This window comes from Balaenoptera ricei, chromosome 2 (genome assembly GCF_028023285.1).
Source record: "Balaenoptera ricei isolate mBalRic1 chromosome 2, mBalRic1.hap2, whole genome shotgun sequence".
Lineage (NCBI taxonomy): Eukaryota > Metazoa > Chordata > Mammalia > Artiodactyla > Balaenopteridae > Balaenoptera > Balaenoptera ricei.
Window position 1 is genome coordinate 137,976,064 of NC_082640.1, and position 17,305 is coordinate 137,993,368.

The 17,305-nt window shown below is 44.3% G+C and overlaps 1 long non-coding RNA gene across 2 annotated transcripts; it reads left to right on the plus strand.

The window, feature by feature from the left end:
- Positions 1 to 361: 361 nt before the first annotated feature.
- LOC132360618 (uncharacterized) lies at positions 362 to 16,931 on the plus strand. Of its 2 annotated transcripts, XR_009501131.1 has the most exons (4): positions 1,152 to 1,317; positions 2,628 to 2,768; positions 15,768 to 15,883; positions 16,614 to 16,931. It is a non-coding gene; the product is annotated as an uncharacterized LOC132360618 (long non-coding RNA). The 2 variants fall into 2 exon arrangements; XR_009501132.1 differs by lacking the exons at positions 1,152 to 1,317; positions 2,628 to 2,768 and adding an exon at positions 362 to 820.
- Positions 16,932 to 17,305: the final 374 nt, after the last annotated feature.

A 17,305-nucleotide genomic window follows, 5' to 3' on the forward strand; every position in this document is an offset into this window, starting at 1 on the left:
GACCTTAACATAATCTCTCAGCTCTAAATAAGAACATTGGACTCTAACAACCACCCAAAACAATACATTGGAAACTCTTGTGTTCACTATTGTAATAAATGAAGTCTCATATAACTAGCTTCCATTTTTCTCTCTCTTGAATTGTAAAGTCCCCTCCCTCACCCCTGCCACTCGGGCTCTTTTGGTTATGGGAAATGAATGTGTTTCAGGACCAACATGTCAGAATTATGAGGAAGAAATTGGCAGTGGAACAAACTATGCGACATGCTTGACAAGAACTGAGAAACAATACATCTCAGATTTTCTGAGGCAGTCTTCCTTTCGTTCAGAAATATGACCCAGAAGCCACAGAAAGGGAAGCACCTTTGTAGCACCATTAGGGTCACAAAGAGTTAGTCTTTATTAAGGAACCAACAGAGGATATTTCTGCACAGAAAGATGAGGTGCCTGTAGGAGGAGAACGTAGTCCTGCTTACACGAGGAGTAGGTGGAAATTGAAAAAAGAGAACTTGTGATCATTTGCTTCAAATGAGACCAACGTGCCGAACTCCCAGAAGGATGGAGCAGGAAGGAAAGGCGAGGTGGTAGGAAACATGAGCACGTTTACATAAATGTTCAGCTCCTTCTGGGCTTGCCTAATCCCGGTCCTTTGGAGTTTGCCTTTTACGAGGGTAAACATGGTTTAATAGTGAGCAAATATTCGTTCACATAATTAAAACCTGTTGAGTTGAACAGGAAACGTCCAAGGGAAATCTGCAGGTGCCTGCAAGCAAGGGTGACTCTGGAAGGATCTTGGTATGTCGGTGCCTTCTCTCCCAAGGTGAGTGTCCCTGGAATTAAGCCACCAACGACAGGAGAGGAAACAGACAGCTTGTAAAAAATTGGAGCAGCGTGGAAAGGTTCTGAACTGATTAATAAGCTGCTAGCCCTGGGGAGGGTGTAAAAGGCATCTGGGATATTTGCATTTTTGTTTACTGAAGGGAGGAAAGCATCTCACAACTCTCTGCCGCTCTAATTCATTCAGGACATGATATATTTCCAAGACTGCTGCCATCTCAGGGTTTGAATCTGTTTTCAGTTTCACTCCAGGTTTCGCCACACATGTATATTTAAAAAAAAAAGATGGTTCCAATACAACTTAAGAAAGAAAAGCCAGCCTGACTTCTAAAATCCAATTTTGCCCCCTGGATGTGTTTTCTTCCTGGAGGGGGCCATGTGATCTCTCCCCTCCTCACCATGCTGCATTCTCCTCGTTCCAAGGCCTGGTCACAGCCAGACTGAAGCCCTTATCCTCAGGCTGTCGGTGGTGAATGAGAGGTATGCCTTGCTCAGCTCTAGAGTGGAGACAAATGGCTGTGTAACTCACCGTAATCCATGGCAAGAAATGATACATGCCGTGAGAGGAAAATAAAGTGCTGATGGAAAATTAATCTCATTAAGGAGATTTGTTTGTGGTGACATTTGAAATGAGCCTGAAAAAGGAGGATTTTGACAGATGGCAAAGAGTGTCACTGGTATTATTATGGTATTAACGTTCAATAATATCTAAATGAAGCTGAATCTGTTCAGAACTCCAGAAGATTTAGTGAGGCCCGGTCTGGGCACACTGTTCTGCTGGCAGTAGCACCCCAACTATCCTCTGGAGGTCCATCTCTCTCCCATTCTCAACCTAAGTGCTTTGAATGGGGCTGACCCCACCTCCTGGCTCTTGGTATGTGACCCAGACTAGCCAATAAGAGAACCACATTCCCTTAGCACAGTCATTGGCTCCAGGCTCAGGCATGTGACCCAGACTAGCCAATAAGAGAACCACATTCCCTTAGCACAGTCATTGGTTCAGGGGTGAGCATGTGACCCAAGTTGGTCCAATCCTGGAGCTTTTTCAGGAACCACCGGGGAAAAGCCATCCTCTTTCTGCTAGGGTTGCTGAGCTGGTGGTTGGTATTTAGGACCTGCAAGGGGCCTGTTTTGTTACCACAGAGGGAGAACCTGAGAAATGGAGAGATTCCTGAGCACCTGGAGCCAGCTGTGCCTGAAACTCTACTTTGGACTTTTTAGTCACTCAAGGCAATAAATTCACTTTTTAATAAGCCATTTTGTGCTTTTTCCTTGCAAACAAAAATGTCCTAACCAATACAGAAAATTTTAGATAGACTGCTTAAACAAACAAACAAAAAACCCCAGTGGAGCAAGGGGAGTTGCAGATTCACAGAGCAGTTTCCTAGCAAAAAGAAATCTTCCTGTTGCTAACATTTCCAGGTCCCAGTGACTAAGAATTTGGAGACTTTATTCTTAACCCCCCTGGTCTGAGACTGCTCACCAATCTGACTGACTCCTGTGTGCTAGATATTTTTCCATGAATCAGAAATGAAATATGCAGCACTGTAGCCACAAAGCAATGAAAACAGCTCATTTGCCTTTCGTGTCTCTCCAAACAAAAAGCTTTGTTTTTTCTGGGTCACACGTTGTAAGTGAAGAGTCATAATGATAATCCTGTTTGGATTTATTAACAGTTGAATAGACTATTGAGAAAAGATTTGTTAATCATCAGAAGCAAATTCACCATAGAAGCATTGCAGACAGAGTGGGACAATTGCCTTGAGCCAACTAAATCTCTGCCCCTTCAGGGAAAACTCTTGGATGTTTGAATTAAGTGCCACATCTGGAAATGCAGAAAGATACTTGCTTCTATTGAGTGCTTCCTATGTCCTTGGTACGAAGAACGGTATTTTGCCTACATTCTCTCTCAATTTCATCAACTCTATGAGGTAGGTCCTAATCCTGTTCTATAGGTGGGGAATGAGACAGAAACTACCAGTTGCTACCCAACATCCATCCTCTCCTTGTTCCTTACAGAAAGGTAACCCCAAGCAGTTACTGCTTCTACTTCAAAGTTTATGATCCATGGGCAATTACTACAGACATTTATCATTTTGCAAACATTTTATCATGTCACTCCTGCAGCTGTGGATGGCCATGTGATTGCTTCTGGCTAGTGAGACTTGAGTAGAAGTCTTCCGGGGATCTCTGGGAAAGTGTTGCTGTCCTTATATGGACATTGCCCCTTTCTCCTTGTTCCTTCCTTCTCCCTGCTTGGAATGTGGGTACGAGGCTGGTGGTGGAGCAGCCATGTTGTGACCTTGAGGCAACCATAAGGAGGACAGCCATATCCTAAGGGTGGTGAAGGAGGACTATAGAAGGAAACTGGGATATTCTGACATTGTAAAGCCACTCTTCCTGCCCCAGAAGACCTACTTTCAGACTTGTTGTGTGAAAAAATTAACCATTATTTGGTTAACCCAATGAGGTTGGGTTTCTGCTACAGACAACTGAATTCTATCCCCAACTGACACAGGGAAACTGAGCTAAAGAAGTTTAAGGGACTTGCTCACATTTCCATATAAAGTGGTGTCTTAAAGCTGAATGAGACATAGTACCCAGCCTTAAAGAATTCAAGCCTAGTTTGGGAGGCAGATACATAAATAATTATAGTATAATGCCATTAGTGTAATGATGTGATTTGCCTAGGGTATCATGGACACCTACAAAAAAAAAAAAAAAAAAAAAAGAGAGAGAGAGAGTCAGATGTGGAACAGGAGTTAGCCAGGCAAAGGAGAGAGGTGGGAAAAGAGATTATAGCTTGAATAAAAGGTATGGAAGTGAGACGCAGCATAGCATACGCAGGGAGCCACAAGCTGCTTTGAGTTGTTGGAGTTCAAAGTATGAGGCAGGCAGTGGTGAGAAATGCAGCTGGAGGGGTGTTTCATTTTGCTATTGCTGCATAATAAGCCACCCCCAAAACTTAGTGGCTTAAAACTACATTTTATCATTTCTCATAATTCTTCAGTCTGAGCTGAGTTCAGCTGTGTGGTTCTTCTGTTCATGGAGTATCTGTTGGGGTTGGACTATCCAAGAAAACTTCTCAACTTCCAAGTTTGGTGCCTGGCTGGAGTAAATGGAAGAGCTAGGGCTGGCCGGGCTTCTCTCTCTCTCTCTCTCTCTCCCTCTCTCCCTCCCTGGCCTCTTCATGTGGCTAGCCAGGTCTTCCTCACAGCATGATGATCTCAGGGTACGTGGCAGATGGCTTCCAATTGCGAGGAAGAGGAAGCTTCCAGCGCATTTAGGGTCTGGGTTCAGAAGTACCAGAACATTACTTCCACTGCACTCTGTTGATCAAAGCAAGTCACAAGACCAGCCCTGAGTCAGGGAGAGGAAATAGCTTATACTTCTTGATGGGAGGAGCAGTTTGCACATACAGGGAGAGATGAATTAATAGTGGTCCTCTTCGGAGACTACCTACCACAGAGGTTAGAAGGGTACAGATGTGGAACAACCTTGTCTGCTTCTCAGGGAGGTTGATGTGAACACCAGACCTGGGGGGTTTGCCCTGCTTCATATTTGGGATCAGAAAGGAAAACACCTCTCAAACTGCCCCAACTTATCAGAGTGAAACAGGCAGAGTAGTGTGATTAGGCAGAGGAAGGGATGGAGCTTGGCTTCTTTAAACCCCCTTCAGTTCCCATATCTTATGCGAGACGGTCGAGTTGAGAATCAGAGAGCCTACTCTGGGGTCTGCAGTGGTGAAGGGCAGGGGGAGCCCACAGCAAAGCTTGGACCTCTCAGGCCATGGGCTGGAGGGGAGGATGGTATAGCAGCCCTGGAGTCAGAGTTGCAGGGGAAGCTGGACAGGCTGAGTCCAGCCACCCCACCGCGGGAATCAGTGAGGATCTGGAGGACGTGGTATGGATTTGAGCACGTTGCCTTCTACCCTCCCAATCCCCACCCATAGGGTCACAAAAGACAACACCCCTCCCACCCAGTGAATTACTCAGGCATCGCACTGGAGAGCAGCAAGGAGAAGGAGAGATGACCTGAGAGCCTGAGAATGTGCCCGAAGGGACAACTTTTTAAACAGTCTCTTCATAGCATTTTCTGGACTTCACTGAAATCTAACCAGCAAGAGAGGCTCATAAGGAAGAATGACAAGTTATAATGAAATAAAGAAGCCATGTTAAGGAACATTACAAAGACATCATAGGAATAATGGCAGTTACCTCTGCGGGAAAGGAGGGAGAGGAGGGGTCCGTGGGGGAGCTTCGGCTGTTTTAGAGATAAGGCTGTATCTCTAAAGTTAGGGGGTGGATATGGGTGTTGTTCTATTCTTTATGCCTCTTTGTGGGTTTTAAATAGTTCGTAATGTAACTTTTAAAAAAGCTGCCATTCTGAACAGAATTGTGAGCCACCAATGCCAAGTTTAGGTTGTGAACATATTGCATGGGAGTGGGGAACGTAGAAAGAGGCTTGAAATGGAATCAGATTTGCTTGTTTGAAAAATCATCTGGGCCGGATTTGAGGAGGACAAGAGTTGAGACAAGGAGGCCAAGGAGGAGGCTGCCGCTCCCATCCCCTGGAAGGTGGAAGGTGGCCTGTAGCCTCAGGTGGTAGTTAGGGTGGCTTAGGAGTCAAGCTGGCAATGAGGGCTTGGTAATTGACAAGATGGGGGAGGGTGGCTGGGTGGGCAAGGTTTCTGGTGTGAGCGAGCAGAGACCCCACCCCCACCGGCTGAGATAAGAGAATCCAGGTGGAGGGCATCTTTAGATGGAAAGGTGAAGAGTTTGCTCGGGACAGGTTGGGTTTGAGATGCCTGTGGGATGTCCTGGTGGAGGGTGGATGCATGAGTCTGGGCCCCAGGGGAGAGATCTGGGAAACCCCAGCACTAAGGCAGATTGGAGCTGGAGAAGTAGGTGAGATACCCTGATGGGGGGCTAGTAGGAGAGTAGCAAAGAGGATCCAGGACAGATGAGCGAAACAGCCACACAGCCAGAGAAAGGGAAGCTCCAGCGGTTCCCAGCTCCGCAGACACGCCCTCATCATCCCCTCTGGTAAGCAGAAAGAACCACCCCACCCCCACCAGATACTCTGGCAGGTCCCCCTCTTTGGCCTCCTCCTGGGCGGCCCCACCCTTCCTTCCCCTGCGCATCCCATTCTCTACTTGCTGTTCACGTTTGCCTGCCTGGGGGATCGCTTTCCTTTCCCTCCAGAATTATTAAAAGGGCCAGAGAGAAAGGCTCCTTCCACAACCAGATCTGGATTGAGATTCTCACCCAGGCAGCAGAAGGCCCAGCCACCCCCTGGACCCGTCTCCTTCAAGGACAGAGCCCAGAAAGAGCCGATCCCGGAGCCTCCTCGGAAGTAGGGGCCTGGTGGAGGAAGAGTATATAAGACGGGCTACAGACTAGTCGGCCCCTTCCCTTCAGTCTCCCCTCTCCCTTTAGTTTCTGTTATGATAAACGCAAGACAGTGTCAGCCTTTGTTTGTCCCCATTGACAACCTAAGCATCCTCTTTTCTACCCAGCCCCTGTCTTTTAGAACTGGAAATCTCTGTTTCTTACAATTTGAATTTCGATTTGAAGTTTAGACTCTGATTGGGGCAGGGGTGGCTCTGAGCTGTAGGAAAAAAAGTGTTTCTGTCTTAAATTGGAATTAAGAGAATTTTGGAAAAGTCAAAAAAACAAAGTTGCATTTCAGAAATATCAGTCTCGCAAAGCATTTGTCCAAAAACATAGATTTAAACTGCGGTATGAAAGTATATTGGAGGGAATGTAGAGGGTTTTGCTTTTCTAAAAGCAACCCGGGCTTCCCTGGTGGCACAGTGGTTGAGAATCTGCCTACCAATGCAGGGGACATGGGTTCGAGCCCTGGTCTGGGAAGATCCCACATGCCGCGGAGCAACTAGGCCCGTGAGCCACAACTACTGAGCCTGCGCGTCTGGAGCCTGTGCTCCGCAACAAGAGAGGCCACGATAGTGAGGGGCCCGCGCACTGCGATGAAGAGTGGCCCCCGCTTGCCACAACTAGAGAAAGCCCTCGCACAGAAACGAAGACCCAACACAACCATAAATAATAAATAAAAAGTAAAAAAAAAAAGACAAAACTAGTTCCCAGAGGCTCTCATTAAAAAAATAAAAAATAAAATAAAAAAGAAGCAACCCTATGGTCAAAAGTAATACAGCTATGAAATACGATAATCAAAAAAGGAAAGTTTTCATACAGAAAACATTTTAATGAGTCAGTTTCATGCCAACTCTCGTAGCATCAATCTACTCGGAGATCTCAGAATTGCTTTCAGAGTGATTTACTTACCAGCCCTTTGGAACTCACTTGTATAAACGATAACCTTCTGCTCTAAAATATATGCCAAGAAGCACAGGTGTGTGCAAGTAAGCAATCTCTAGTCTCATGATCTTTCTTTTCACCCAGTAATTGGCTTTTCATAGAACTGTGCAGGAGGTATCAAAAGGTCCATTGGTTCAGTCCTCTGCCCCCAGACTGAACATCCGCCATCTCAGAGAGCAGGCAACCATTCCCTCTCAAGCACTCCTCTAATAACCTGCTCATGGCTTTGGTTTTTGTTTTCCTTTCCTTGAGCATCTGATCTTTTTTGCTGTGCCTTCTAGCTCTTGGGACCCCCACTGCCATCACTCTTATTGTGGGCTTGTCCTTGGGGGATGGTAGCCCTGCCCCAGTCCTTCCTTCTGTCCTCCTTCCGGGCCAGGATCAGTCACCGGGGGGAAGGGTGTGCTGCTGGTGCTTTTCCCAGGTAATATATTTGCATTTTAATAGGAGTCTCCTGGGAGAAAAAGTGTTAACTTCCAGGCATTAAAACAAGCTGCTGCTTCTTCTTCTGCTGCTGCTGTGTGTGTGTGTGTGTGTGTGTGTGTGTGTGTGGTGTGTGTGTGTGTGTGTGTGTGTGTGTGTGATGGGAAGGAGAGAGAAGAAGGAGACGACAAGGAGAAGGAAGAGAGTGGCTGCCATTTATCAATGCAGCAAGAACACAGAGAATACCCAGAGATGACCACTGCTAATATCTTGGTATATATCCTCCCAAGCACCTAGTGTTACAGATATGAATAAACATCCTTATCTCTAGCAGTCAAATTTAGACACTTTTATAAAACTGGAAAGTTGTACACATCGTTTCTATATGTCCCATTTAGTAACACGTACACTCCTGTTCCAGTAATCCCACTTCTAGGAACTTATCCTAAAGAAAAAACTAGAACGATAAGAATAACATTAGCTCTTATGTATTGAATTTTAATTGTGTACCAAGATTTGGTGGATTTGGCATAGAGATGTATTTTTTCGGAAGGAAATGGAAGTAGGGGAGGTAGAAAAAGTGGGACTGTGGGTGTGGAATAACTGAAGAGGGTGTAATTTGAGAGCTTTTGCAGGCGAGTAAGTGGGACAGGAAATCTCCGGGCTGAGTTGGGAAGCCCGCTTTGGGGTGCTTTGAATGCTACTGGTAGATATTCAGTCAATATCTTTCCCCCTCCTTTTTATTCCCACAGATATGTACTTTAGTCCCAGGAATTTTTTTTTTTTTTAAATCTGGACTTTCAATTCCAGAATGAGTAATTGTGTATAAAGTGGGTCACAGGAAGTGATAACTAATGCACAGACTGTTTTAACTGCTGAATCAGAAATCTCTATGCTACATTATGAAATATGCAGGAAGGAAAATAAGCAGATGATAGGAATGGAAGGAATCCTAAAATAATATTTTCACAAACAAATTCTGGCCCAACACACACCTGAGGGGTCAGTGGAGGGGAGCTGCAATGATATGCACTCCTGAGCGTTGAAGCACTGAAGTAAAATTGCCGAACTAGATAGCGTTCCAAACGACATAAGACCTTCTGAGGCACATGACCACTCAAACCCACAGCCTGAGAGGCCATGGCAATGTCTTGGGGGCATCTTCGTCACTCTGCTTCCTAGCACAGGCAGGCAGGGCGTAAAGAAAGCAAAGACAGACAAAACGAAACTCACATGGAATTTAAAAATCTGTTCTGGGGGCTTCCCTGGTGGCGCAGTGGTTGAGAATCTGCCTGCCAATGCAGGGGACACGGGTTCGAGCCCTGGTCTGGGAAGATCCCACATGCCGCGGAGCAACTGGGCCCATGAGCCACAATAACTGAGCCTGCGCGTCTGGAGCCTGTGCTCCACAACAAGAGAGGCCGCGATAATGAGAGGCCCCATGCACTGCACTGAAAAGTGGCCCCCACTTGCCACAACTAGAGAAAGCCCTCACACAGAAATGAAGACCCAATACAGCCATAAATGAATTAAATAAATAAATAAAAATAGTGTTAAAAAAAATCTGTTCTATTTGCTCTTCCTAAAACAAACAAACAAAACCCATCTTTTTGGTTTAATTTGTTTCATAGATTTTTCTTTTCCTTGTGGTAAAATACACACAACATAAAAATTACCATTTTAACTATGTTTAAGTGTACGATTCAGTGGCATTAAGTACCTTCACAATGTTGTGCCGCCGTCACCACTATTTCCAGAACGTTTTCATCAACCCAAACAGAAACTCTGTACCCAATAAGCAACAACTTCCCATCCCCACTTCCCCAGTCCTTGGTAACCATCATTTTACTTTCTGTCTCTATAAATTTGCCTATTCCAGGGACCTCATATAAAGGGAATAATACAATATTTGTCGTTTGGGACAAAAATAATACAGTACTTGTCCTTTTTCACTTAGCATAATATCTTCAAGATTCTCCCATGTTGTAGCATGTATCAGAATTTTCTTCATCTTTATGGCTGAATAACATTTCATTGTATACATTTACTACATTTTGTTTATCCCCTCATAGGCTGGGGGACAGTTGGGTTGTTCCACCTTTGGCCATTGTAAATAATGCTGCTATGAGCACTCGTGTGCAGTATCTGGTTCAGTCCCTATTTTCAGTTCTTTAGGGGTGGAATTGCTGAATCATATGGTAATTCTGTGTTTAATTTCTGAGGAACCACAAACTGTTCTCCATAGCAGCCTCACCATTTCACAGTCCCACCAGCACACACAAGGGTTCCATTTTTTCCACATCCTGCCAGCACTTGCTGATTTCCGTTTTTTTCAAAAATAATAGCCATCCTAATGGGTGTGAAATGGTATTTCATTTGGTTTGGAGAGATATTTAAACAGAAATCATACCGAGGACACATATTATATATAATTTCATATACTTTAGGTCTGGAACCAAAACTAAGAATCATAACATATACTGAAAATAATACTTAGGATGTTTGTAACTCATCTTATCGTACACAGTATCTTTTGGTTTATTCTGTTTTTGGTGTAAAGTTCTAAATTGCCCTCCTATAGTCTCATTTTATGCACTGCTTGATTTTTCTTCCTGACACAAGTTTCTTTCTTTTTTTCTGGTAAGTTTTTTTTAAATTTTATTTATTTTTGGTTGCATTGGGTCTTCGTTGCTGCGCACGGACTTTCTTTAGTTGCAGCGAGCGGGGGCTACTCTTCATTGCGGTGTGCAGGCTTCTCATAGCGGTGGCTTCTCATGTTGTGGAGCACGGGCTCTAGGCACGCAGGCTCAGTAGTTGTGGCTCGTGGGCTCTAGAGCACAGGCTCAGTAGTTGTGGCGCACGGGCTTTGTTGCTCCGCGGCATGTGGGATCTTCCCGGACCAGGGCTCAAACCCGTGTCCCCTGCATTGGCAGGCGGATTCTTAACCACTGCGCCACCAGGGAAGTCCCCTGACACAGGTTTCAAATTTTATCTAATGTTCTAAAAATAATTTGTGTACATGACATTCAAAGATGTGTTAATCTCTGATGATGATTGTTATTACTTCTGGTATCCTATTGCACCAGTTTTCAAGGTTGAACAGATTCTCTGGATTCCATTGTTAAGTTATGCAGCATTTTATAGTCATAAGGAACAAAGATAAGAAGCTGTTTCTTTGAAGTTGACCTGTGGTCTTTTCTCAAAACGCTTATTATAGTCAAACGACAGACCTAATGTATTGAAATACTCTGTGTTAAATCTTGATTTTGGGGGGGCATAACCAACACATCTGATAAAGAGAGACCTTTCATGAATACTTGGTTAATACGAATTTGAGGGCCTGCTATGAGCCAGCCATTTTGCTGGGTGCTGGATACATACTGGTGACTAAACAGACCTCATGGCATGTGGTAGATGTTTCCAGAAAGAGATAGGCCTATTGTTTTTACTGCCTTCTTGACAAATAACTTAAGGGATAACTCATAGTTCAGGGATAAATGTGGCCCAGGACTAAGTTGTACTTACTGAATTGACTTTTACCTGATTTTCCCAAAAGGATTTGAGTTAGCTTATAAAAGATACATGTAATAACTTTAATATACAGAAAGGTAGAATCCAGATCAAGAAGTAAGGAAGGTAGCAACATACATGCCCTAAGTTGCATATGTCTGACACAATTACTATTACCTAATTACTATGTTTGATACAAACTCTAGGGATGCATTTGCTTGGAGAAAAACAACATTGACTTCAATAAGTAGAGGCTCATTCATCTCATATAACAAGCCTGAAGTTATGCAATCCAGGGCTGGCACAGTAATTCTCTATCAGGACCCAGGTTCATCGTCCTTCTGCCCTGCCATCCTTAGCATGCAGACCTGTGCCCTCATGCTGTCACCACGTGGTCCCCAAATGGTTGCTGTACCTCAGGGCAGGAAGAAAGGAGAAGGGCCACGGGGCAAGAGCTTTCTCCTACTTTTCTTTTTTATCCAACCAAGAAAAATGAAGGGCCTGAGGTTTCATCCTGTTTGCAAGCTAAGAAGTTAGCCTGCCATGGTTTCACGGTTGCTGGCAGAAGTCACGAGACTCCTAGGTCAGAGGCAGCCAGCACTATTACTCAGTACACAGCAAGCAGCACGATTTGCGGTAGTTCTCCTCACCCTCAAGTCCCATAGGGGTGATACGGATAGGCCCACAGGAATGCCAGTGCACTCAGTGGGTTGCCTCACGGGAGAGGAACCTTGAACTCAGGGACCCCAAATCTTACACAATTGGCAGTAGGCAGGCCTGCCCTTTGCTCTGGAGTGAAACACCATCCCTGTCTTCCAAGGTTCTAAGCAAGCCTCCCCTTTTCTCTGGAGAGACAGCATCTCTATCTTCCAAGGCTGTATGCTATGCAAGCATCCTTGGGAAGATACTCTGTTGCTGTCAGTAAGTGCCTCTGCTTGCAAGGTATACAGAAATGAGAGAGACCACAGAGAACTGTCTCCCAACAATATCCGCCCCAGGGACTTCTGCCTATCGTTACTGCCCAGAACCGTATCACCTGGCCACCTCTGACTGCTAGGGAGGCTGTGAAACTGGGTCTTCTGGCTGGACACACTGCTGCTCTAAATAAAATGGTGGTTCTGTTCATAAGGAAAGGCAAGCGCAGATGGAGCTTCGCAAGAGCAGGGCAAAAACCGTGCCCGCGTGTTCTTAGCTGTGTGACCAATATCTTTTTCCCATTGTATAACACATTTTATGACACTTCACTTATTGGTCCTGCCGGAAATAATTTGTACAACTTAGAAGAAAACTCCCAGTCAAGTACCATTCTGCAAACTTCAAACAAACTATTGGTAGTTTAGTGCAGAATTTTAATGTCATAACTGCATAATATCTAAGTGTATAGGCCAATCACTCCTTAGAACTCTCCCTGTTTAAACAAAAAATCTGTATTCGTTATTTTTACCGACCATTTTTAGGGGGTGAGAATAACAATTCTTTTAAGAAAATGTTTATGTCATGAAATTTCTCCCAATCTTCTAGTATCTGTAGCTTAAGGAACAGGTTCTACTTTGCACACAGATAGGTGTTTGGTAAGAGGTTGATAAATATACCTTTTCTGGTTTCATTTATTTTAAGAGAATTTTTTCACCTCATGACAGTCATTTGGGGCTGACAGTGTTACCATGGTAACCATGCTCCGCAATGCTGGTTGCTGGTGAATATTGATCCTCAGCACCTCAGCACCTTTCACTACAGTGCTCACTCCCTTATGGGAAGGGAAGCCTTGCTCACAGCACATTTAGGTCAAGGAACCCACGCCCAGTGGCAGTTGGTACTATAACAGAAACCTACTGACTTTTCCTCCCAGGAACCAGTCTAAAGATTCCATTGAGAACCCTAGCTCAACCCATATCATCATGGCTTACATTTCCATTGTAACAAATAGAGGCAAAACTTCTTTGTTTCCTTTTCGGCTGCACTGTGAGAGCTCAGAAGCTCAGTCAATGCAACGCCTAATGCACTGAGAGAAAATTTCGGTCGTGAATGGACACGCCTTCCCTAGAGGCAGAGAAGTTTGCAAACTACTTTTCAAATCTCTCATTGTATGATTGTGAAATAAAAATGCTTCTTTCCTGAGCGGGAAGGAGAGCTTTTACTCTGGGTGGTACCCTGGGAATCTAATGATGGAGAACCGTCCAGGGCCGTCCTGCAGATGATGACTGTCAAGGCTCTGGCGGGGTGATCTCAGATGGGGTTGACCTCTCTTCTCCACAAACGGGGGAGAGCCTCTCCCCTTCAGCAGAGTTTTGTGTATGAGAAGCGGGGGTGGGGAGTGGAGCTTGTTAGAGAAAGCAGCTTTGAAAACTTCATTCTCCTTGCCAAGAACTAATGGACTGTCTTCAACGTGCATGAAATCTGTTCGGCATGGTGACCAGGGGAGCCAAAATGAGGCCTCCACAGACCTAATTTGGCGTCAGCCTACATCTGTGTGAGAAGGTCTGGATGTGTTTATTTTATTCTCTGCTGTAACTAAGAAAAAAGCTAACAAAAACCCTGCGAAGGTTCATTGAGACAACAGTTGGTCACAAAAAAGGAATTTGAACCAAGATAACGCTGGTTACATTTTATCCACATGTTCCTGAAGCCTGCACTAACGGTTGAATACATAGCCTTTCACCATTAGATGAAAAAGTAACCAAATCAGCATAGTCTTTAGGAAATTAAAAGAATCTACATACACACACATAGATATCTTTTGATATCTCAGGAACCACTGACGGAATGAAAGGATTCCTAGACCACGTGAGACATTTCACTCTCTTATCATCTTTGTCCCATGTTGGGAGAGGCAAACGTGTGTTGGAGTGGAAACCCAGGGAGAAACTTCTCCCCTGTCAGTTGCAGTGACAGCCAGCCTTTGTGGAGCTCTATGAGCCAGGCACTGTTCCTCAGCACTTTCCAGTAGGATTTCGCTGAATGCTGGTTAACAGCCATTTCATGTGAACGCAATCATAAACCCCACTTTACTGTTGTGGCAACTGAAGCACAGAGAAGTTAAGTGACTTGCCCAACGTCACACAGCTAGTTGTACAGGACCTATGCCTCTTGTGTAAAATGATATGCACACCCGCCCCCCCACCCCAGCTTTGTGGCTCAAGGTCCTCGGAGCAAAATACTACAGCAGGAAGGGGAGAGGAAATCTGGCTGTGGTATACTGGAGGGGAAAAAACAAGGGAGGCTCTTAAAGTCTAGGCAAGGCAATGTCTCCAAGGACAGTGCAGTTTCTCATCAGTGAGCTATTGGTCAGACTCCCCAGTCTCAGAGGCCTGTCCGGGGTTTCGGTGCTGCCAGGGTGACATTGCTCAACCACCTGTAGGGGAGCTGCAGCCCTGGAAAGAAGCCCAGGCTGTAGGGCTGCCGGTATCTGGCTGGTCTTCTACTCCAAGGTAGAGGAGAATGTCATTCCTTGGTAAATTTTCCTTCAAATGACCTTTGTGAGATAAGCCCTATCCATTTCAGCATCTGCCTTCCTCAGTATGTCCTCTCCTGCACCAAAAGGACACGTCCTCTGAGATCCAACCAGTTCCCCTGACATCCTTGGGTACTGGTGACCGCACTTCTAGGGGAGTGAAGTCACTCCCAGCATTGTTTTTCCGTGGAGATCCTGTCACGCTGATGGTGGTATGACACCTGAGTACAGACTGGCTTTTCAGCAAGATGCATTTCTTTTTAGTTTATGCTGCCAGTTTTCCCTGGAGAATCAAGTTCTGTTTAATCCAAATGGGAAATGTTTGGAATGGTGATGTCACTGGCTGTCATTGGAAATTAAAAAGCAGAGGGGACATATGCCAACACCTTCCCTTGGAATTTCTTTACCTGACCTTTCAATATAGTAACAGAGTGTCTTAGATCTCAAATCTTTTCACCGTTTATCACTTGGTAGTCAAGATGATGAATGCTTCTGGCCCTAAAATATGCATTATTACAATTCTTTGGTTTAAAAATATATGGATAGCTTTAATAAAAGGGATGACTGGATCAATTAAACTTTCTAAATCCAAAGTCAAGCCCTTTTGGCTAAACCTACAATATTGTGTCTCATAGGTTTAGTTTTAAACCAAGGATTTAAAGCGTAACCTATCTGTTCCTCTGTAGAATTTAACTTTAAAAAAATCCAGTTGGGGATAATTGTTCACATCTGCCTAATGATGTTGCTATTTGAAAAGACATGAGAATGTACATTTTTGAGTTACAATAGCTTTCAGTTTATAATTAAAATCAAAATGGGAAAATTTAATTTTATATGAGGACTCAAGGTAACACTTTTTTTAGCATTATCAGACATTGATTTATTTTTTCTTATTTTTCTCTGCTTCTGTGCAGGTGATGTATGGAGGAGCAGATGTGTTGCCTCTAGCAAGGCAATAATTCACTTCATTATTATTGTTTGATTTGCCTTGTGTGTGCTGTTCGTTGCTAACTGAGGCCTGCAATGCTGTCCGTGGGATGTGAAATGTACAAGAACGGGTCAGAAGGCCTTGGGAGAAGTGAAAAAGAAGTCATTGCCCTGGCCTCAGTCACCTGTCCCCAGACAAAATCACACCCTGTCATCCATGAAGATTTGCAAACCAGCCCCCACTCAGCTGCTATTTTTGACCATAGTCCTTGCTGCCCTAGGCTCCTACCCATGGGACCGAGAACGTTAATGTCAGAAAGAAGTTAGAAACTGATATTGAAGAGCAGACCTGTGTTGGAAAGAACATAGTTCAAGGGAGACTGGTGAATGAAGAAGGGTAAGTACGAATGGGGTCTGACTAGATAGAGCATGACAGAGAAGAAGGTCAAGTGTGCTATGAGTTAAACTGAAGCCAAGATTCTAATGAAAGACTAAGTGTTCTCATTTATTTATTTATTGGCTCAAAAAGTGCTTCTCAACTGGATAAATCAGAAGATGCTGGTCAGAAGATCCTTGGCAGGTGGAGGGCAGGGTGGAGGGGGGACCAACTTGGGATGTTAAGGGTCTGCAGAGAGAGTAATTGCAGCTTGAACCAGGGGGTCTCTTTGGAGGAGCAGGTACCGACCGACAGAACTGAACACCGGAGGTGGTGGTGGTGGGATGAACTGGGAGATTGGGATTGACATATATACACTAATATGTATAAAACAGATAACTAATAAGAACCCGCTGTATTAAAAATAAAATAAAATAAAATTCAAAAAAAAAGAACTGAACACCGAAGCCAGGCTTGGTTGTTAAGTGGGGTGGGGCAGAAACTGCTAGTTGCCTACCCAGTATCTACTCTCCCCTTTTCCCTTCATAACACAACCAAGATTTTAAACTGGATGACAATGTGCCCAGCTGGAAGGTTACATTTGTCAGCCACATTTGCAGCTGGGTTGGCCATTGAGATACAAGCAGAAGTTGTTGGGTTGATCTTCTGTGAAGACGCCTTAAGAGGGGCTAGACTACTGACATAATCTTTTTTTTTTTCCCCTTCTCCTTCCTGTGCCTTCCTGGAACAGGACGATCAATGTGATGGCTGGAGCTCTAGCTGCCACATTGGACCATGAAGTGAATTCAAGATGGAAGCCATATGCTAAGTATGGCAGAACAAAAAGATAGAGGAAACCTGGAACTTTGATGACACTGTAGCTCCCATACCAGCCAGAATCCAGCCTTATTTTGTATGAGAGAGAAATAAGCTTCTATCTGATTGAAACCACTGTTATTTCCTCCTTCACTTGGGACATCACAAGCCTAGGGAATCTTTGGAAGGCTTTGAGCAGAAAGTGAAGAATTAGGGATTTTATTTGTTTGTTTTCTGGTATGTTTATTTTTTTAAGTTAAATTAGCTGTAAAATAAAGGTGATATAACTTGACAAAATAGTCTCTGAGCTCAATCATAAAAGGAATCAAGGGGTTATATATTATTGTATTATGTATTCATTTGGCTTAAACAAAAAGAGGCTTTGTTTGCTTATGTAATTGAGAAGACCAGAGGTTGGGTGGGCTTAGGTAAGGCCAGATGTAGTAGCTGGACAAGCCAATGAAGACCCAGTGTCTTTCCATTTCTTCTTAGTCTCCCATGGTTTTATTCTTAGACTGTCCCACCTAATGATCACAAAAGCAAAATCTCCTTATATCTGGACCAGGTGGCCATCCCCAAGCCAATCACTGTGGCTAGGGTAGCTAGGACAATGGAACCGACTGGATG